Genomic DNA, 9,853 nt, shown 5'->3' with positions numbered 1-9,853 from the left:
AGAACTGGACACAGTACTCCAGATGAGGCCTTACCAGGGCAGAGTAGAGGGGGAGGATCACCTCCCTCGACCTGCTGGACACGCTCTTCTTAATGCACCCCAGAATGCCATTGGCCTTTTTGGCCACGAGGGCACACTGCTGGCTCATGGCCAACCTGTCGTCCACCAGGACGCCCAGGTCCCTCTCTGCAGAGCTCCTCTCCAGCAGCTCATCCCCCAGCCTGTATTGGTGCATGCAATTATTCCTCCCTAGGTGTAAGACCCTACACTTGCTTGTGTTGAACCTCATCTGGTTTCTTACTGCCCAGCTCTCCAGCCTGTCCAGGTCTCGCTGAATGGCAGCACAGCCTTCAGCTGTCATACATTCCTTGTGGGTTGGTTATCAGAAGGTACCCGAACTCTTAGTGCTTTTGCACTACTGAGATATATCCTTGCATTACTGTCATAACAAATGGAAGATATCTCTGTTATTAAGTAAACCACATGATTGAGAACTTCCAAAATGATATCATCTATTGTGATGCCTCTGACCTTGAGACTGTAGCTTTCACTACAGTCTAAAGCAGCATTTGGTCTTCCCTGGGTGTATTGCGTGCATTGATAGAAACCAGTATGGCAGCAAATCTGATGTCATCTGCAGCTGCCACGCCATATTTCAAAGAGAAGGCATTAAACCTTTCTAGCAACATCTCTCCTGCAAAGGACAAACGTCATCTTGAGCTAAAAGCATATGCAGCTTAATTATTAACATCAGTACCCACTTGCTGGGCTGTGTTCTCTGTTGGGATAAACAGGCATTGCTTCATGGACGTCAGAGAAGCTGTAATTCTCACCACTGGCAGCAGATAATTTTGACCCCTATGCTTTATTTTATCAGCTTCATGTCCTCCAACATCTAGTATCATAAAAGCATTCAGCCACAGAGAAGGGATTTCTATAAATACATTTCTCCCATAAGGAGATTGACAGCACTCAAATCACAAAGTGTTTCAGAGCTGTGTGGGAGGCGGGAGGACCAAGGTGAGCTAGGAGGCAAGGTGTCTTATTTCCCCTCTCACCTCCTTCATCTCCATCCCCGGTGTCCTCCAGGATATGGTTTTAGTGTTAGTGGCAAAGGTGCTCCAAAGCAGGGGTAAATGTGGGCCCCAGATGTGCGAATTCAGACTGGGCCAGCCAGGGGAATGCATGCAATATCTCACTCACTGAGGCATATCTCTGACAGCTTCAGTGGAAGCAGAGGCTTTGCTTCTGCATTTCTGCCCTCTTTCCATCTACCAGCTGTAGCAGCACCTTCACCTCCTGTGCTGTGGCAGTCACAGTCATTACCTCCTGACCCTAAACCAGCAGAAAACTGCCCCTGGGTTTTGCAATGACTGCCTGCTTTGAGCACTGCTCAGCCTCGAGGTCAGATCGTGGCGGGTGCAGAGAGGGCGAGGGAGCATTAAAATGGAACAAGGCCATGCGTGGGGGTAGGAGGTGCTCAGCAATGATGGGTCCTGCCTTCAACCTGCTCTGAGGGTTGTGTGAATCAAAGAAAAATATCGCTCTCCCTTTCCATCCACCCCTTGCGATGTAGACAGATGGCCTCACGGATGGCTGGAGGTACTAAAAATGGCATTGCATGGAAGGTGTAAGTATATATAACATGTATCATTGTCACAAACGATGAGGAGGCTGGCCTTTCTTCCATTCCCCAAAATACAGCCCTGGTGATCTGCAGCATATGCTACTGTACTATTGATTTACTGCTTGATTATAATGACATTTCTTAACACAAATGTTATTAAAGACTTGTTAATCTTGCTCGAGGATCATATTCCTCAAAATGTTTGAGCAGAAAGCTTTGTGTTTATCGTTAAGTACATATTTAAATAAACTAAAATGACATACTGTGTCAAGGTTTTAATTACCAGAACCTTGTTTTCGGAGGCAGGCAGCTCAAAGCTGCTGTTCTGTGACAGGCGGGTTTTCTCCTCAGCACAGAGCCTGTGGCTTCTTTCCTTTTCTTACTGCATTTCTTAAGCTTGACCACAGCCCCTCTGCACTTCAGCATTTCTGCATCATCCCCATGCTCTCTCTGTCTCTCTCAATCCAGAGGCAAAGAGGACTTCCTGAAGAATGCCTGACTCAAAGCTAAGTGGATTTTGCTGAGGTGTGTATGGGAGCTGTTCCATGGTGGATTATCAGCTGTCCTTGCCAATTAGCACAGAAAATATTCTTCAGCATATAGGACATAGGCAAGTAGTTTGTGCACCAGATACATCTGCACTGGGACAGTGTCTGGACCTGGTGAGCACCTTAGGGTGTGTGCCGTTGTCCAAGGGACTTTGTAGACATACAGTAGGATCATCCCAACTCCAAGCAAGTACTGCACAGTGTTCTCTGTTCTCTGTACAAAAACAGCACTATTTCCAACAGCCTAATTTGCTTAAGTTTTTGTGTTGTCATCCTTTACCTTGCACGCAGTAAGGGGCTTGTTTTTAAATGACAATATGCTTTGAAGTTCTTCCTGAGGATAGGCAATTATTCCTGATGTTACTACGTGCAAACACTGATAAGCAGAGGAGGTTTCTGTCTGTGGTGCCCTACCTGTGAGGAGTGGGTCCTAACAGTCTCATCCTAAATTCTTTGGTGTGAATAGTGCCATAGGGCTCAAACAAAATATTTGCCCTCGGTACAATTTGCCAACGGTACATGCAATCTTTGCAGCTTAACTTCATTCAAAAACTGATTTTAGCTCAATAAATGTAAGCACCTTTGTAGGTGACCTTTTCAGTTGAATCTAGTCTTGTGTCCAGCTTAATGTGCAGTGGTCCAGGTGCAGAACTTTTAACTGTGTCTTGGACATTTTTAAGAACTACAAAAAACTGAATGAGAAACTTCCAAAATATTGGAAGTCTCCCCTCCCCATTGTAATGTTTGAAATGGGCTTTCTCCCTTTCTTGAAATGTTCACAATCTTTTCATGTCAGGATTGGATACCATTTTTGTATGGTTGTCTAGTTCTTATGATGGTTAAAGAGAAAATTATTGCTTTTAGGTTTCTTAGGTAGCTTGTGTGTCTGTTTCCTCTAGAGAGATGGAAGAGAGCAGAAGGGAAACTAACTTGTGTCTACAAGTTGAGAGCTTGCACACCAACCACAACTGCAAAACTGCCGATGTGCTGCAATTTTAGAACTTTGTGTGGAAACTGACCAGTTGCTTAGTGGTAATTTTGCTTTCTTCTGTCCATAAACCTGATTGCTTTCTTTTTTTTTTTCAACTTGATTACAGTGGTGTGAAGATGTATTTTGATTTTGGTCGAGGTGGAGAGGAGCTGGTTGAGCTGGTTCTATTGAACCAGATGACTCAGATAAATACACATGGGGTCTCCTGCAATCCATTGCTTGGCTAATTTAACCTTTAGTGTAGGATTTAAGAGGCTTAGTTAGGCTGGAGAAGCTTTACATAAGGCCTAGTAGTGCTCTGTCAGAGCCTTTCAGTGACTTAGAGCCAAGTGCTGCAATTAAGCCTGGACCAGCTGGGAAAACCTGGGAAGGAAGAAGGCCACGAGGATGGTAAAGTGGAGGTAAAATGAGGTTTAAGCACTTTGGGTTTGGCTATACCTTATGAAGCCAGTAGTAAGTATTGGAGAACCTGCAGATGCAACTCACGTTGCTTTATTTTATTAGGTTTCTAACTTGCCATTCATTTAGAAGGGCAGTCAGAACAACCACAGGTGGCTTTTACTTCTGGATAATGGAGGTATGAACATCTGTCATATTTAAGCTAGAGAATTCCTCCTGTTAGTTTGCCACTGATGGAAACTTCTGGATGAGAGTATTCCTCTCGCACAGTGGACCTCCGGTGTCTGGAAACCAAACACTCCCTTTTCTCTGAGTTTTTCTCTCTCACGGTGCCAACATTGAAATATTTTTCTTTCCCACCACAGGGTGTTTTTTGATGTTGTTGTTGATGATCATTTTCATTTTTGGTGTTTTCTTTTATGGCTTTTGAGTCAGCTGTCTTAAAAGAGGAAGACTTGACCATCTGGTTCTGGGAACTATTAGCATCTGAGAGGCATGGCTGGTTTGTACATCATTCCAGGCCTGGTTAAAATAAACAGAACCATCATCCTTAGAAAATAAGATGCACCAGATGTAAAACAACCTCGAGCTCTGTGGAGAGAGGATGAAATTTATGCAGAACTCAAGAAAGATTGAGGGATTTTCACACAGAGGGTGGTGACACACTGGAACAGGTTGCCCAAGGAGGCTGTGGATGCCCCATCCCTGGAGGCATTCAAGGCCAGGCTGGATGTGGCTCTGGGCAGCCTGGTCTGCTGGTTGGCAACCCTGCACATAGCAGGGAGTCGGAACTGGATGATCATTGTGGTCCTTTTCAACCCATGCCATTCTATGATTCTGTGATTAATGGAGGGGTGTTATAAAATTAAATTTCAGTTGCAGTTACTTCTGATCATAGAATCATAAAATCATAGAATCACCAAGGTTGGAAAAGACCTACAAGATCATCCAGTCCAACCGTCTGCCTATCACTAAGATGTCTTATCTTGAAAGGAGGAGGGTGGAGGCAGCTAAGAACGCAAAGGGAAACAGAACACTGCAACCCACTGGTCTCCCATCATGTTTTTTTTCCCTTTTTCTTTCTTTCCCCCTACCCCAGTATGCTGGCTCTGTAGATGTGGTATATAACCCACTCCTCTGATGGGGAACGAGCATAGCCTGTGAGGTGGCCATGGATCCATGCCCAAGAAGATGTAATTACCCAGTGCTGTGGGGAAGACCCCAGTGGCCCATTCTGCGGGCGCAGGGCAGGAGTGCTGCTCTTCCAGGTGGTTGCACTGTTGCACACACCATTCAAGTGGGGTGCCTGCCTGCTCCAATGTCCCCACTCCCCTGTCTGCTGATGCTGCTCATTCCCAATCAGTGCAGGGATGTGGCTTTGTTTCTGACTGCTTTTTTTCTCCTTTCTAATGCCAGTGCATCTCCCCGAGTCTCCTGACCCTGAAGGCTTGTGAGCACACTGTCTACTTTTCTTTCCTTCTTTCTTCTTTCTGTGACAAACCTTAATTCTTCTTTTTAACCTTCTGTATTTCCTTCCAGGTAGCCTTTACCTTGTCTGTGTGACCAGCTGACAAAGAGAATAAGTAATTTCTTAGCCTTTCAGTGGTGAACTGCGTCTGTTTTTGTGAGTAGCCTTTGCACCTGTTGAGATAAGCAGTGCTCCCTTCATAGCAGCAATTAAAGGATGGCAATCTTTTTCCTTTTAAACCTACCCTTTCCTTCAGTGAATATCAATAACTAAGGAAAAAGCTTGAGTCACAGTGGATTCTTTAGCCTTACAAAATCAAGTATTAGTATGGGTTGAAATGAACGGGGTGACCACGGCACTTTCTCATTGGTGAAGTGAGAACTGTCTGGATCAGGCTCCTTTTCTGCACAAAACGGGATGGCCAGTTGGCTGGACTAAATTTGGCTTCACCCCACGCAGCCCTGTCTGTCCTGTTTATACCTCCAAACGGTGTTTTCCTTGTGTGAACTTGCCTAATCATGTGCAACAAAGTGTACGAAATAACTCGTGCTGTCAAGAGAAATAAATCACTGCTCTTTAGCATGTTAAAGAAATGTATGTGCGTTTTGATGTGCTTTTTGACACGTCCCTCCTCTCTCCGATATGTGAAATACTTGTGGCTTGGGAGAGCTGTTGGTCTCCGGGGCTGTGCTCATGCATCACAGCGGGACGCCCTCCCCTTCACCTGCGCTGTAGGTGCCTTGGTGTATTGGCATGATGCTGAGGGGCCCCCTGGCATTTGGAGACATGTGACAAGGATGTATGGTAACCACCCCTCTGCACAGGTCTGAAACAAGGCACTGCTGAATTAAAAAAAAAAAAAAAGAGTGGGAAGGCTACCCAGCTGCTAACACAATGCAAGGGAAGGCCTTGGCTGCTGTTCAAAGCTGCTCTGAGTGAGTGTTTCAATTTAATTCTAAATTAAAAGCAGCCAGTGTTGTATAGCACAGGGAAAAGATTATGTATTAATGCTTTTTCCCCCTGACATAATCCTAATGATCGCGCTAAAATAAATAAAAGTTAAGCCTTCTTCCTCTCTTTCTCCCGTTGCTATATTACTCTGTGGCTCGCAGCCAGATTATTGTAGGTGAAAAGAAGATGATCACAGAATCACAGAATTGAAGATGATGGAGGTCTCAGAAATGTGTGATGGAGAGGGATTGGCAGTGTTTCAATGCTCTCCCTCCTCCTGCACCACTGATGAGCTTTGCTTGGAACCTCCTGAGCAGCAAGGAGGAGAAGTCACCCAGCAAGGAGCTTGGGACCATGACGTGGGGCTCATTGTGACACAGCACCATGCTTTCAATGGTGAAAAAGGCCTTTCTCCCCAAAAGCTGGCAGTGATGTGTGATACCTCTTGGGGAGCCATGCAAGTGGATTGAGGCAGAGGCATCAGGAGTTCAGGCTGCAGTGCAGAGCTAGAGCAGGCAATCCCTGTCCAAAGTTGGGAATGTCTGAGTCAGAAGCCAGGTAGCACAGATGTCGGAGACTTAGTGAGCTCAGTGATTTGGCTGCAAGCCTTTCCTCTGTTTTCTCTGTTTCTGAAATCGTGTCTGTCAGCTCAGCAGTGACATGCAAAGTCCCGCTGCCTTGTTTTTGTGCTTAAGCGCTTCCCAAGTGTTTGACTATACTTGATAAGTGTCTGCAGCATCCCAAATTCCCACAATTCCTATCCAACAGACCAGCAAGGATAGGAATTTCAGAGCATCTGAGATCTGCAACAGTGAGAGCAGATAGGATCTCTGGTGTTGCAGGTGTCACCAAACCTTCTGATTTCAGTGACACAGGCTCACAACCTGAGCCATCTCTTCCTCCAGTATCAGTTCTCCCATGCTAGGGAGCCCCTTTCCTGATTACCAAATGGGAATAGCCCTGCATGGGAGCCTGTTCCACTGGCAGAGCTGTAAGTAGAGTAAATTAACTTTGGTGGCTATTTCACCATTTTTCTCCCAATTTTTCCCCTCGCTGCCCCCACTCATTCCCCTGACCACATGTGGTAGGGCTCGGCATCATATTCCTTTCCATCTGTGCCTGTTCTCCCTCTTCCTCAGGATACAGGAGATTTGTTTGAGTTATTTCAATTGGCAACCACTTTGTTCAAATAAAAGCAGTGGTAAAAGTGCTTTCAGACCTGACAGCCTGGGCCCTTCCACCGGCACACCTCTGTCTTTATGTTTCCTGAAAGATAGGTTGATGTTGGTGCAGCCCTCTTCTAGCTGTGCATTTTCTCCTTGTTGGTCAGAGAGAAATAATTGCTAGTTGCAGCCCTGAAGACACTAATATCTGAGTAAACTTTTTGCTCTGGTTAGAAGTACTTTCTTTGGGATGAGCTGCCTGCCAAGCCCTAATTCTACAAAGAAGCCACTTGTACAGCCATGCTTAGCTGTTTGCATGGAAAGGGATATCCAACTGTGCATCTCACTTTGGTGGATCTAGGCCTTAAAATAGAAGCTTTATCCTAGAAAACTGCATGAGAAGCTCTAAAGCCTGGGTGCATATTTAGAAAACCTCATGAACTTGCCTTTAGCTTGAAAAAAGCAGCTATCTCATAAAATCCAGAATATTTCTGCAGCTCATCCCAAAATGAGAAAGCCAGGGACAAAATGATACAAAAGAGGAAAACTGCTTGTGTTGCAGATGAGGCTATTCTTGGCAGGTCTGCAGATTGGCTGTTCTGGTTTCTGTCATGCAGAACTATCTGTGATGTGCATTTGATTAAAACTCAGCGAGTGTTTACGTGCAGAGTCCTGCGGGCATATTTTTGGAGCTGTTGAGCCCCACTGGCTGTTGGGTAAAACAGGATGTAGGTGCAATATAGCCAGAACCTTGAATTCCTGGAGTAGTGTCCAAAAACATGCCCATGGTGGTGTGAGCAAGGGATGGGAGGGCAATGATCTAAGCAGGGAAGGGAGAGGCGTAGACACTAACCCTATTGATACATGTCAATGGACATACAGACAGACCTAGTGTGATGGCAGGAGGGAGGAGGGAGGACTACACCGTGTCCTTTCCTTCCTCCCCACCTTATCTTTAATTTAAGGCTGTTGGATTGATTCCCATTTGTTATGGTAAGTCCATATGTGTGCAGATCCAAGGGTAGGATTAGGTTCCTCCTCCTTTGTTATTCGAAGTCAATCGCAGTTCATTAAATCTCCCTCACCAGTTCCACCACCTGCTCCTCTTCCTTCCCTGACCCAAAGTTGCATGCCCATTTACCCACTTCCCTTTGTTTTCTGTTTGTTTCTCTTTTAATTACATTTCTTGATCTTTTCCCCATCAATTATTTTGAGGAGAGAATCAGTTGGGAAACATCAATGCAAATGAAATTGTGGTTATAAATGGAAACAAAGAAGCATTCAGAGGATCTTTGTTTCTCATTTTCTGAACCACCCGGCCCTCTGCGTGACAGCCCCGCACCCTCCTCTAGGCATGAAGCGGGAAGCCCGCAACTTGTTGAGTGGCCTCCACCCTTGTTCACTTCCACCATGCGTGATGAGGGATTTAACAGGGCCTGGGGTGGTTTTCAGCTTGCTTTTATTCAGACAGGTCTCTTGTGCACAGCTGTGTCAGATTGTGGCTGCCCGTCAGTGGAAAACCAGGGCCTGCAGCAAATGCAGCATTGATGTAGACCCAGATCTTTTATCGACTTTATGTACCCCTGCAAAGCTGTACTTTGCAGCTGGATGAAATAGCTGGATGGGATTTGAATAAATTTCAAATAGCTTCATTTAGGATGCGAAGACATGGCCTCAAGTTGTGCTAGGGGAGGTTTAGATTAGATACTAGGATGAATTTCTTCACAGAAAGGATGGATTTGGCATTGGAATGAGCTGCCCAGAGAGGTGGCAGAGACTTATTTAAGAGATGTGTGGATGTGACATTCAGGGACAGTTTCATGGTGGACACAGTATTGTTAGGTGATGGTTGAACTAGATTGATCCAAAGGTTCTTTCCTAACCGGAAGAATTCAGTTCTACGATTCCAGGTGAATGTATGATAAGCAGAAAGCATTCCTTGTTTCATTCCCCAGCCAAGAAGGTGGCAAAGCGGTGCCTTCTCAGCGAGCCCACACAGGTTGCGTTGTCATGGCCCAGCAGCCTATATGGGCTCTGCTTTTGAGGCCCAGGGGAATGTCAGCAGCCAGCAACAGCTGAAGGAAGGAAGGGTAATGCTTTAAAAGCACTTGAGCACTAGTCTGGCCCGATCCTGTGCCTTCCTGGGAAAGCAACGTTTAAAAGCATGCCACTTTTCGGTCGGGTGAGGGGACTGGCCTTGATTTTGCTTCACAGAACCCCCTCTGGAATATTTGCATCACGGGATCAATGCAAAGCACCAGGCAGGTAGAGGAGAAGGTGCTTTTTATGCCTTTGGTAGACAAACCTTATGACCAGGCCCTGCAGTTCAACCAGCTCTTTGCATCCCTCTCGTGTTTGCCCTGGGCCGCCAGAAATTCTTGTCCTCACAACCATTTCCTTGCTGTCCATTTGTCTGTGCTGCGTGTTTGCAAGAGAAACACACACACACGTGTTTGGATGCTGTTTAATCCCTAAGTGGAAAAATAACCACAGAAACCAGGTGGCAGTTTTCACATTTTACGCCACTTATCTGGGGTCAAGATGTAAAAGAATCCATATGTTCATGCTTATAGGTGTGCGCGGACAAGTAAAACCTGTGTCTCACTTAATTGCCCATTTCCATGTCTCTAAGTGCTTTTCTTGTTTTCTCAAAGGGCTGTAACACATTCATATGTTGGGGTCACTGCAGTGCCATGACCTAGTTGT

Source organism: Meleagris gallopavo, chromosome 3 (assembly GCF_000146605.3).
Source record: "Meleagris gallopavo isolate NT-WF06-2002-E0010 breed Aviagen turkey brand Nicholas breeding stock chromosome 3, Turkey_5.1, whole genome shotgun sequence".
Taxonomy (NCBI): Eukaryota; Metazoa; Chordata; class Aves; order Galliformes; family Phasianidae; genus Meleagris; species Meleagris gallopavo.
This window is presented reverse-complemented; position numbering follows the sequence as displayed.